The 13706-nt window shown below is 34.0% G+C and overlaps 2 protein-coding genes across 10 annotated transcripts in view; one reads left to right on the top strand and one right to left on the bottom strand.

Annotated features, from left to right (window-relative positions):
- trpa1b (transient receptor potential cation channel, subfamily A, member 1b) overlaps positions 1 to 13706 on the bottom strand; it is a 365395-nt gene that overhangs the window by 133636 nt on the left and 218053 nt on the right. For 4 of the 9 annotated variants that reach the window (XR_012399109.1, XR_012399112.1, XM_073940325.1 and 1 more), the window contains one exon: positions 9328 to 9424. The exons of 2 other annotated variants lie outside the window; for them this stretch is intronic. The gene's annotated coding sequence lies outside the window, so the exon portion shown is untranslated. Of the gene's footprint in view, positions 1 to 9327; positions 9425 to 12721; positions 13249 to 13706 lie in introns of those variants that run through there. 3 more of the 9 variants (XR_012399111.1, XM_073940326.1, XM_073940327.1) reach the window with 2 other exon arrangements.
- Positions 12957 to 13706, top strand: part of kcnb2b (potassium voltage-gated channel subfamily B member 2b) — a 209710-nt gene continuing 208960 nt past the window's right edge. The window contains exon 1 of the mRNA XM_690167.8: positions 12957 to 13273. The gene's annotated coding sequence lies outside the window, so the exon portion shown is untranslated. The remainder of the gene's footprint in view (positions 13274 to 13706) is intronic.

Raw genomic sequence — 13706 nt, 5'->3', positions numbered from 1 at the left:
ATTATTATAATTTAACGGAGCAGTCCCTCCCTCCTCTCCTTCCTGCAGACATTCACTTAAATTATAGCTGTCCGCCTCCCCCGTTTCCCTCTCTTCCCGGCTCTCTGATAACTTAATGCCATGCACATACACATGTACACTGAGTAAATAAACACAGCAGATCCCTAGCATCATATTGTCTTGAGCAAACCCGCAAGCTTGCAGCGCATTACCCAATGCTCCAACAATGTCTGTATGGAACCATTAGCTGTTCTGCATGTGTTTATTTTGGTTTCATAGAAGCGGAGCATTCAGCACTGTGTGTATTTGCAGGGATGGAACAACTGGTGGGCAACTACCTGGTTAAGCTGAAACTATTTCTTAAACCCCACCATAAACACTTCCAATATAAACACACAAGTATGCACATACCGACACTGGCATGCACACATGACACAGGTGCTTTCCTTTGGTACAAAAATACACACACTACATTTAACATTTAGATACATATCTGGAATGTGCATAAAGATTTTTACTAAATAGAATAACTATACGAATTAACAACTGTTAATGATAATAACAATCTCCTGATGTGTATAACTCATTACTAGCAGAATGTTATAACTCATATTCAGCAGAATGTATAATAATCTATAATGCATTTTCTTTTAGCATTAATTTATTTACATGTGCAATACACTTGTGCAGGTCTTCATATTTGCTTTTTGCACAGAATCAATCAGATATATTGATAGCATCATGCATTTGTAGCTGTGAGGCATAACCCTTTTGCTGTGCCAAAATGTTACTTGTGCATGATGCCAGGATTGGTGTTTCTATGGCAACTGCCTACACACACATGCCCACATGATACTGAGTATTAAACATGCATTACATTCCCAAAATGTTTTGTAGTCTTGGTAACACGAAGTGCTTTGACACAATGTTGGCCTAAAGTTTATAATTAAAGATGCAGGAGCTCAGCATCATTACATCATTGTTCACAAGCACCCAGAAAGCCTCTAAACAGAAAAAGTTCAGCATGGCATATTTACTTCAGCAATACTGTCAACACACACTGATGTCACTCTACCGACTGTTTAAATGTTTTGTTTTGTTTTTTAAGAGAAAAACAAATGACAAAACCACATGAAAAGGTGTTTTAACTCTGGTTTATCACACCTGAGTTCAATTTATCTAGCCACACCAGGCCTGATTACGGTCACACCTTTTCGCAATCAAGAAATTACTTAATTAGGATCTGCCTGACAAAGTAAAGTAGACCAAAAGATCCTCAAAAGCTAGACATTATGGGGAGATAAAAAAACAAAAAAAACAAGAAAGAAAATAAATGAGATCTACCAGTCTGAAAATGTTTATAAAGCCATTTCTAAAGCTTTGGGCAACCCAGGCTCGTTATTGACACGTACCCCTATGTACATTTCTGGAGATCGTGAGATACGTCCAAGGAGCAACGTTTTTTTTTTTTTTTTTTTTTTGCAGATTTTGTTTTCACAAATCCACCACAGGCCGTTGTGTACACTTTTTCAAATCTCAAATTTCTCTCACGAGTGCCATTCATGCCTACTGTTCTCACGTAAATCTACCAGAGGCCAATGTCAATTGACTGAATGACTGACTGACTGACTGACTGACTGACTGACTGACTGACTGACCGACCGACCGACCGACCGACCGACCGATCCTCCGACCAACCCTTGGTGCTCACCTTTTAAAAGCACCCACTGACCCGATCACCCCATTCCCTAAACCCAACCAACAGAGTTTAAAAAAGCAATCCAGAAAAAGAAAAGCCCTGGCCTGTATTTTACCATGTTTTCATACCTTACCATGATCTCACCCTATTATTTATTCGTTTATTTTATTTTTTGCCTTTTGTTTTTGTTTTACCTGCTTATCTTCTTTGCCAGACTTGATCCCCGTTATTGTGGTCAACTCCTATCTGCGTCTCAAGTCCGCTGAAGTTCAAGACAAGCTACTGGGCAAACTGGTCACAGCAGAAAAGCCATCTACATGGAGGTAAGCAGTCAGCTGATCATATGGCATCACATGACCCTGTAGTGTTTGTTTTAAAGATGAAATGCAGCCAAATGTCCCTTTGACTACATTATTCACGGTCTCCAAAAATGTACCGGGTATTGTTTTTACAATGAGCCTGTTTTGGCTTTTTGACTGCAGCAAACTGCAGCGATTATCTACAAATGCCAAAAACATGGAACAGTGTAGAACCTTCTCAGGTGTGGCTGGCCAACCAAAATTACTCCAAGAGCAAAGCGAAACTCATCTAAGATTTCACAAAAGATCCCACAACAACATTCAAAGAACTGCAGGCCTGACTTGCCTCAGTTAAGCTGAGTATTCATGACTCCACCATAAGAAAGAGACTGGGCCAAAAATTAGTTCAGGACAATGAGTTCTAAGATGGAAACCACTGCTGAGCAAAAAGAACATAAATCTCAGTTTTGCCAGAAAACACTATGATGATCCCCAAGAGTTTTAAATAAATACTCTGTGGAATGATGACAAAATTTGAACTTTTTGCAAAGTGTGTCCCATTGTGTGTGGCATTGTGTGTGGCATAAAATAACAGTTTTCAAAAGTAAAATGTGGAGGGCGTAGTGTGACGGTCAAGGGTTGTTTTGTTACTTTAGACCTGGAAAGCTTGCTGTGATAAATAGAACCATAAGTTCTGTTCTGTACCAAAATATCCCGAAGGAGAATGTCTGGCCATCTGTTAGTGACAAGAGCTGAAACAAATTTGGGTTCTGCAGCAGGACAATATTTAAAGCACAACAGCAAGTGCAAGTCTGAATGGATAAAGAAAAACAAAATTAGGATTTTGGAGTGGCCAAGTCAAAGTCCTAACCTGAATCCAAATGAGATGCTGTGGCATTGCCTTACAAATGTTGTTCATGCTCAAAAACCCTCAAGTGTGGCTGAATTACAACAATTCTGCAAAGATGAGCATTACAAACTCAAACTCATTGCAAGTTATCGAAAATGCTAAATTCCAGTTGCTGCCAACAAAGACCCAACAAAACATTAGGTATTTTTTTTTAAATAAAAAACCTTCATTTCAAAACTGTTTGATGTGTTTACTTGTGTTATATTTGACTATTATTATTATTATTATTATTATTATTATTATTATTATTATTATTATTATTATTATTATTATCATTAAAATCAATTATTATTATTTTCATTAGTAGTAGTAGTAGTAGTATTTTATTGTATACTTATTTAAAATGTAAGCCAGTTGTGTGTAGAGTTAATAGAAAAGATACATTGTTACATTTAAATAATTCTAATAGTAATAATAATACTTATACATTTTTAATACTTCGTCATTATTATTGCTGAGAAAAGTTTAATATAATCAGAAAAATCTGTGATATTGTGATCTGTGAAATATCTCTTGAGCTGAACAATTGCTTTAAACAGGACCAGCACAGCAACAGGCCGTTCACTTGTCAGAGTGCACTAGTGTAAGCAGATGACCAGCGTATTTCTATTGAACTGCAGTGGCAGTAGATTACAACTCCTTATTAAACTGTGTCTATTGCTTTGTCACTATTTCATTTATTTTTTACACCTTGTCCTTCACCCTCACATTATGGTTCATAGCAGACTACGCACAGGAGTCAGGAAAATCAATGGTGATGTATTGACCAGTCATCATTCGAGGAAAGAACATCAGTCACACACACTGCATTATGTGGCTTTATAAAAATGCAGTGGTCAGAAGAAAAATGAAAAGTTGGACCGAAGTTTAAACTGTGATGTTTAAATTTTTAAGGTGCGCAGGCGAAAATAAAAATAAATAAGTGATATCACCATACTATTTGATACATCTGACTGCATTCAAGAGATAGTTCACCTAAAAATTATCTATGATTTTCTTTTTTCTGCTGGACACAAAAGAAAATATTTTAAAAAATGTTGAAAACTAGTAACCATAGACTTCAATAGTAAAGCAAAATACTACAGAAGTCAATTATTAAAGGCTTTCTAAATTTTCTAATGTCCATAACATTTCAATTTTCTTAACTATTAATTTTGTTTTTAACGGAAAAAAAAAAAAAAAAACTTCAAACAAAAACAAAGACAAAAACTGGTTTGTGACAAGTAAATGGAGACTAAATTCTAGTATTTTTCATCAAAACTAAAAAAAAAACGTATCATAACAGTCGTTAAATAACAGAAATATACTTAAAATAGCAGATTTTAAATTACAGAAATTTACTGTAATTCAATTTATATTTGCATAATTTAACATCTGCTATTTTACAGTAAATTACTGTTATTTAACAGCCAATATGTTACTTTTTTCCCAGCACCCAGTCTGCTTTACTTCTTTGACATGTTATAGTTAAAAGTTTTTATGGAATTTTGGGAATATCTTTTTATGCCTAATTCCAAATATACTGCATATACATCAAGTAAAATAGCTTTTTAAACATATTTAAAAAGATGTAGGCAATCAGACTCTTTATAATCCTATTATGCACTCTCAGAAAAAAAATGTACAGGATGGTACAAATAATGTTCCTTAAAAAAAACAGTTTTGTAGCTTTGCAAAAGTTGTACCATATCGTCACCTTAGAATCATAAGGTTCGATTTGACATTTTTGTCAAAATTGAGTTATTGATATTCATTCATGCATTGTCTTGTTCGGCTTAGTCCCTTTATTATTCCGGGGTCACCACAGCGGAAGGAAACGCCAACTTATCTAGCAAGTTTTTTTGCAGCGGATGCCCTTCCAGCCACAATCCATCTCTGGGAAACATCCACACACACACACACACCCACACACACACACACACACTCATACACTACGGACAATTTAGCCTAAACAATTCACCTGTACCGCATGTCTTTGGACTGTGGGGCAACCGGAGCACCCGGAGGAAACACACGCAAACACAGGGAGAACATGCAAACTCCACAGAGAAATGCCAACAGAGGCGAGGCTCCAACCAGCGACCCAGCGACCTTCTTGCTGTGAGGCGACAGCACTACCTACTGCACCATTGCTTCGCCCAGCGAGTTATTGACATATTCAAATTAAATGACAACTTATTTACATTATGTGATTTTTTTTATAAGTTTTTTTTTTTTTTTTTTACATTTTAAGACTTTTAGGTAACACTTTAGAATAACTATCCGTTATTACTAGTTAATAGACCATTAATAAACTGTTAGGTAACAAGTTGTAAATGACTTGTTAATTAAAAGTTAATAGTTTGTTAATTATTTATAACTGTGCCTTATAGATGGCTAATAGATAGCTTACAAGCTGTTAGTTAACAAGTTGTAAATGACTTCTTAACTGTATTTTAATGATTTATAACTATACCTAATAAATTAGTAATAGATCATGAACAAGCGGTTAGTAAATAACTAAATAAAGACTTGTTAAGTATCAGTTAATAGTGTATATGTGTTATTTGGACGTTATTCTAAAGTTGCAGCTGTTTTTAATTTATTAACTGTTAGTAAATGAGGAATAGTTGCAACTTTAGAACACGTCCCAATAACATACATAAGCTAATAACTAACACTTAACTAATATATTCACACTTTACAGATCAGTTGTTCACCATCTAATAACACCAGTGAAACTTTGTAGAACTTTAATAAAATACATTTTTATTTATTTTGTTTTCATGTTTAGCACTTCATGGGTTTGTATTCTTGTATACTGCTGTACTGCCATGTGATGGTTCAGTATGTGTGTTTCTGTACATTAAACACAATGTTCAACATTTCATCTGTGGAGTATCTTTGGTAAAACACAGCACACAGAAAAGCCTATAAGTGGAACAAGGTTAAGATACAAACATTTTATATTTTAATTATCACATCAAATTTCTGTAGCTTGAACTTGTTCCATCCATTTGCTGTTCTACAAAGTTTCACTGGTATTAGTAGATGGTTAACAAACGATGAACAACTGATCTGTAAAGTGTGAGTAAATATCTTAGTTAAGCGTTAGCTATAGGCTTAAGCATGTTATTGGGACGTTATTCTAAAGTTGCAACTATTCCTCATTTACTAACAGTTAATAAATTAAAAATAGCTGCAACTTTAGAATAACGTTCCAATAACATATAGAAACTATTAACTGATACTTAACAAGTCTTTATTAAGTTATTTACTAACCGCTTGTTCATGATCTATTACTTATTTATTAAGTGTAGTTATAAATCATTAAAATACAGTTAAGAAGTAATTTACAACTTGTTAACTAACAGCTTGTAAGTTATTCATTAGCCATCTATAATTATCTATGACTTTTTATTTCAAAAACAAATACGGTTTTATTTACTAAGTCGAACTCTGTGGCTCTAAAAGGTTCTTTCTGTAAGCCAATCAGCATTTTTAATGCATGCACAAAGACCAATCAGGATCACCCTTCTTTGTGATTTTGCTAGACTACTCCATTGACAGCAGGAAACACCAGAAAGACAAAATCACACAAAATTGACTAAATAATGCCGCACCACACAAAATTGAGATGTGTGTAAATGTGATTATTTAGAATCTTTTCTTGACATTGAAATTCATTCATTCATTTATTTTCATTTTGGCTAAGTCCTTTTATTAATCTGGGGTCGCCACAGCGGAATGAACTGCCAACTTATCCAGCATATGTTCTAAGCAGTGGATGCCCTAACTCGAACCAGTGACCTTCTTGCTGTGAGGCAATCGTGCTACCCACTGCACCACCGCATAGCCAACATTGAGATGAAATGTTAAATTTTACATTGTTAAAAAAAAATGAATATTAAAAAAAAATTATATTTTAAACGGGAAATATATTTATTTGTTTCCATATAGTCAGTGAAACACTTTTCAGTGTTTATTAAACACATTTGGTCATCTACTGTTTTTTAAAAAAAGTCTTTAAATTTAATATCAAATCTTGAAGGGCAAATACTTTATTTAATTCATGGGGCACATATTTCAATAAATATAATTCAATAATTCATATAGAGCATAACATTTAATAAATAATAACACATTGATTTGAATAAAATTAACATCTGCACTGGACAAAATATTTAGCACAGCCTTGTAAGCTTAAGTAGAACAAGAAAAAATATTCATCCTAAAACATGAAATAAATGTCATAGAAAGCAAAAATTTAACTTTCTCAAGCATCAACATATTGTTACAACACCATCTTATATATTTTTTATTGTATTTCTTGAAAAGTAATGCTTTAATGAATGATCTGCCAGATAAAACCTTATAATTCCAAGTGGAAAATGACTTTTCAGAACGCAAAGGTTCTATCTGCATTTACCATGGTTTATTTACTCCAATTTGCAAATGTAAGAGAACTTTGATAATTTACATTAAGAAAACACTTAGGGTCTTTGTCATGTTAATGTACAAAAGAGAACTGTTACACACATGTTGTTTGCTATATGGAATACAAAAACTTTAAAAACTTTTTTTTAGCTCATTATCTCAAAATCATTTAGAACGCAGATAGAACTTTGGTATTCTAAGGTGACGATAAATGGTACAGAAAAGACCTCTTGTGATACTGTTCTGTAACTTTTATGGTACATTGAAGGTACACAATTGTTCTCATAAAAAGGTACATAAGTGTTGGACAAATAAATAAAACTGGAAAGGCAAAGTGGTTTTATGAATAATTTTCATATTAAAGCATGTTTAAAGAAACTCATCAACATTAGATATTAAGTTGTATAATACAGAACAACTATAGGCATTGTAAACTAAACATTTATGGCATATTTTATAAACGGTTTTTAAGCATTTTCTGATAAATACATTTTCATTATTGGTATCCGCACCTTCTGGCATTTGCTTTCCACTACACATGTCAGCTGGCAAAAGTCCTGCATATGTAAAGTGTTCATGCAGACATTTTAGTATTCTAAAACTAATCAAACATTGTGCATATCTTGTAACAATACTTTGTATAAGTCTATTTCTTTTTAAAAATTAAGTCAATTAAGGGGGGGGGGGCTTGGGGTTGGGGGTTATTAAGTATATTGGACAGGGCAGAATGTATTTCTGGATGATTTTAGTGAAAAGTGTTGTGAAATGATTAGCATAAAATAGATCTTTTGATTTATGTGTATTTTTTATTCTTTATTTTAAATGGAAAAGGTGCATTTACACAAAAATAAACTTGTTTTTAAAACACTGTTTAAAATTAAAACATTGTTTAAAAATGTATTTCATGTTTTAATTTACTGAAAATAAATTGAAGCATTTTAGATAAAGCTAAACGCCTTTGAATAGTTCTTGAAAAAAAAAAGTTCTGTAAATGAAATACACTAAAGATCAAAAGTCTGGAGTCAGTTTTATTTTTTGCATGTTTTTTTTTTTTTTTTTTTAGAAAATTATTCTGCTCAACAGGGCGGCATTTATTTAATTAAAAAAAAAAAGTTAAATTGTTAAATATTTATTACAATTTTAAATTACTGCATCCTTATTGTATGTACACTCTCAGAAATAAAGGTACAGGAGCTGTCACTGGAGCAGTACCTTTTCTAAAAACATACATATTTTCCCCTAAAGGGTCCATAATGGTATCTCAAAGTACTTTTTTGGTACATTTGGGCACTAAAATGCACCTTTGAGGTACCATTGTGGACTCTTTAGGGACAAATATGTATCTTTTGTAAAGGTACTGCCCTAGTGACAGCTCCTGTACTTTTATTTCTGAGAATGTAGTTTCAAATGAAATTGAGTGATCATGTGACCGAAGACTGGAGTAATGAAGCTGACAATTCATCTTTAAAATCACTGGAATAAATGATTAAATTAAATTATACTACTTTTTAACAGCTATTTTATAGTGCAATAACATTTTACAATTGTACACTTTGTACTGTTTTTTTAATTAAATAAATGCAGCCTTGGTGAGCAGGAAAAGCTTATTTTAAAACATTTAAATATCGTACTGACCCCAAAGTGTCTACTATACAGTACGGTAGTGTATAAGATGGACAAAACTGATCAAATAAATACTTAAAATTATATTTTAGATGTTTTCTGTACATCAAACTACAAAAAAATATAATAAAATAAAATAAACACCTAATGAGAAGGCAAAAAGTCCAAACTCAAAATTGGCAGGTGCCTGAAAAAGCATTGTTTTTGTCTGCAGTGTCTTGTCTAAACTATTATTATCCGAAGCACTCAAACATCCAAAGAGAAAGTATATGTAAAAACCAGCCCTTATTCCCTTTCAAACATCATTCAAGCACCAAAGCCGCATTTTAATGACTATTGCAGCTCCTTTGATACGCATACAATATATTTATAGCACACACCATTTGTTCCTCCAGAATTGTAGTCCTGTGACTCCTCATGTGTATGGATGGACGCTCTCCAAACTATTGCCTCCTTTTATCTTTTTTTCACTTGGCCCTGTTTGAAAGACAAAGCAGATGCAGTTTTTAGAGGCTTAATTACTGTTATAGAGGGAACTTTAATGGCACAGACCTGGGCAGGTCTTTAAACACCACCTGAAACTCAATACAGCATCTAATAACTGCAGCTTCATATCCGCATGCAGTGTTATACATTTTAAATCACACTTCATGCCGCATTCATGTGATTCCCCGAGGCAAGCATAATAAACACAAGGAGCCACTGACAACACTGTGAGATTTTCTATATGTTGTAAAATATTTGCACACATACTATATGGCTCAGTGTCATACTGTAACGTATCGACTACTGCCAGTCATAAAAAAGTCAATACACAGTAGTTTGTGTTGATACTGGCTTGAGAACAGCTGACACTGCTGCTGGTGTTTATTCAGATCTTCTTTATAACATTGTGGTTTCAAGTCACACCTTTATTATTGATTACATATATACATTTATTCTGTGTTATCTGTAATGTATGCATACAGATATAATAATAATAATAATAATAATAATAATAATAATAATAATAATGCGCTATTTTTTACATTTTCATTTTTAAATCGAAGCAACTTAAATCTAAGTCAATCTTATCTCAGTGAACAATAAAACTGTCAACGAAACACATGAGGAATAATTGTTCATTTCAGTTATTTACTGTTAATAATATGCTGTACTAAACAGAAACAAGGGCTGCTCAATTTTGGGAAAAATCTTAATCACGATTATTTTGGTCTTAATTGTAATAACGATTATTCAAAACGATTACTGTTGAAGTCAAAATTTATTAGCGTTCCTGAGAAATTTTTTTTTTTATAAAAATTTCCCAAATGATGTATAACAGAGCAAGGAATTTTAACAGTATTTCCTCTAATATTTTTTATTCTGGAGAAAGTCTTATTTGTTTTATTTTGGCTAGAATAAAAGCAGGTTTAAATAATTTTAAACCTATTTTAAGGTCAATATTATTAGCCCCTTTAGGCAATATTCATTCAATCATTTTCTTGTCAGCTTAGTCCCTTTATTAACTGGGGTCTCCACAGCGGAATGAACCGTCAACTTATCCAGCAAGTTTTTTACGCAGCGGATGCCCTTCCAGGCGCAACCCATCTCTGGGAAACATCCACACACACTCATTCACACACACTACGGACAATTTAGACTACCCAATTCACCTGTACCACATGTCTTTAGACTGTGAGGGAAACCGGAGCACCCGGAGGAAACCCACGCAAACGCAGGGGGAACATGCAAACTCCTCACAGAATTGGCAACTGAGCCAAGGCTCGAACCAGCGACCCAGCAACCTTCTTGCTGTGAGGCGAACCTGCTACCCACTGCGCCACTTTTTATTGTCTGCAGAAGAAACTACTGTTATACAATGACTTGCTTAATTACACTAATTAAGCCTTTGAATGTCACTTTAAGCTGAATACTAGTATTTAAAAAAATATCTAGTTAAATATTATGAGCTGTCATCATTGCAAAGATAAAAGAAATCAGTTATTAGAAATTAGTTATTAAAACTATCATTTTTAGAAATGTGTTGAAAAAAAAATCTTCTTTCCATTAAACAGAAATTGGGGGAAAAGGGCTGCTAATATTGCGGAGACCTAATAATTCTGACTTCCTGCAAAGAAAAGAGAAATAAATAAAATAGAATAAAAATATGAAACAAACTGTTCTTTAAGCATCTTCACTGTAAGAAAAACACTTTAGCTACATAAGTCTTTCAGTCAAGAGAAGTGAGCGACTTTCTCCTTTTGTTATTTGATTAATAATGATCGAAACAGGCGGCAGCAGGAATTGCGCGCTGTCACTTTAATGGTTTCACGTTTCTTTTGATCCTCAACTTGTTTGTTTATTACACAAATGAGAGTTAATATGAATTATCACTAGAGAAAAAGTATACACTCTCAGAACAAAATGGTACAATTTTGTACTAAAGAAGATATAAACCCTTGTCACTGCGGCAGTACCTTTTTATGGAACAGAATTGTACCTTAAGACAAAGAAACAAATTTGTACCATTGCAGTTGTACCTTTAAGGACATGATTTGTACCTTTGGTTTTTAAAACCTGCAGATGCAATATTGTACCTTCATCAAATGTACAAATCTGATCCATGAAAGTACCTTTGCAGTGACAAGACACTTTGTACAGTGTCAAATGTGTTCCTTCAAGAACTATTTAAAAAGCATTTTGCTCTATCCAAAATGAGCTAGTTTATTTTCAGTAAAACATCAAATACATTTTAAAATAATGTCTTAAAAATAAGTTTCTTTTTGTGTAAATGCACATTTTCCATACAATAAAGAATAAAAAATACTTAACATAAATCTTACAGAAATACATTCTACCATGTACAGTATAAAACCTCCCCACCCCCCAAACGCCAACTGAGCCGAGGTTCGAACCAGCAACCCAGCGACCTTCTTCCTGTGAGGCGACAGCACTACCTACTGCGCCACTGCCTCGCCCATAATGACAACGTATTTATCAGAAAATGCTTACCAAACGTTTATTGAAAATACCTCTTTTTTTTTTTTTACCAGTTTTACTAGTTGTTTTGTATCATATAACTTTATAATTAATATTTTTGAGTTTCTTTAAACATATGCTTTTAAATTATGATTCTTGTTTTAATATGTATAAAAATTATTGATAAAACCAATTTGCTTTTACAGTCATATTTAATTTTATAGATATTGTAATAAAGAAGTTGTCCTACACTTATTATGTATCTTTTTAATGAAAACAATTGTGTACCTTTATTTTAATTGTACCATAAAAGATACAGAACAATATCATACGGATTTGTGAAGTACAGCAAGTGATGTGTGTCTATAGGGTTATTTACTTGATATATCTCACTATGGGATTATTTACTTAAAAAAAAAAAAAACATTAAATTGGTTTAGCAAGGGTAGTCAATGAGTATTTTTCTCAGACACCTGTGTGTATGCTTAGTGATTTTACTTTTATGGTGATAAATAGGTATTACCATTGCCTTTAAATTGAAATAACTGAACATATAGATACAGGAGGCTTAGAAAACTGCTCATTTTAGAAGAGAATTTCAGAAGGCATTTAGAGGTTTTGCCAAACTGAACTCTGAACTCATATTTCATACTGTATATGGGGTCATTATATTCTATCTCTGCATACTCATAAATGTAGAAAACATAAATAACTATAATAGTAATTACTGGATAATAACGACAAGTCTGTATTATGATGCCATTTTAAGCTAAAAAAAACTTTGCTTGTTATGCTGCAGAATTGATCTCCCACCTTGTATGCTTCTGCTGAACCACTGAACTCTTGAGAGAGAGAGAGAGAAAGAGAGAGAGAGAGAGAGAGAGAGAGAGTTCCTGCTGAAGTTGATCTGCTGCTGCCCTTGCTGATGTACAGACCAATCCAATTAGGTTTCACCTCTAGGCTGTGATGCAGCTCGTGCTTCAGACGATCTATTCCGTCCACGCACACGCGCGCACACACACAGAGAAACACACGCGCGCTCAGTGTCACTCTGCAGCTCCACACACAGTGCGCGCGCCCTCCGCTTTTACGCGTCCGACATCTGCAGACATCCCGACTCACCGTATTAAGCCATCGATGGAGGCTGCGCTTTTAGCGAGGAAACGGGAGCTCTTTTAGTCACTAAAATTTCCACCGACCTCCTCAACCTTCTTTTCACGTTGAACAAAATGTGGAGCACATGTCCGGTCATAACTGAAGCCTCCGGTTAGGAACTGGGGATCTTGAAGGAAACCCGCAGGCGTCTTTTCTCCCGTTTGCGCACACAGCGGTTTGTATATGCAAACGGTGGTTCACTTCAGCAAGGTAAGCAGTATAGTTAGTGGCATTTATGCAATTCGCGATGCATGGATGTCACTTGTTTGAGTGGGGAGCAGATGAGAAGTGAAAGGAGATTTGCTTTTTAAAAAAACAAGTTGTTTTTAATAACGAGGCTACAAAGTTGAAAGCAATCAAAGACTGCATAGAGCGGGATTGATAGACACTGACGCGTTTGACAGCTCTAAATGCGAGAAACTGTTGTACAGATGGACAGGCAAGTTGAACGCGTAGATATTTCGGGGATGTATGTACTTTATTGCATTGATATGCTGACGACTTAAAGAAAATATGAATAAAAAATTACGGATGATTATTGATTTACAAAAAAGACTGTGGATAACTCAAACTGTTGCATCTTCGCAATGTTCTCTTTTTTTTCAAGGACATTCACATTCAGTTCTGAATGAAAATGGTCATT

Source organism: Danio rerio, chromosome 24 (assembly GCF_049306965.1).
Source record: "Danio rerio strain Tuebingen ecotype United States chromosome 24, GRCz12tu, whole genome shotgun sequence".
In the NCBI taxonomy this organism is placed as follows: Eukaryota; Metazoa; Chordata; class Actinopteri; order Cypriniformes; family Danionidae; genus Danio; species Danio rerio.
This window is presented reverse-complemented; position numbering and strand designations above follow the sequence as displayed.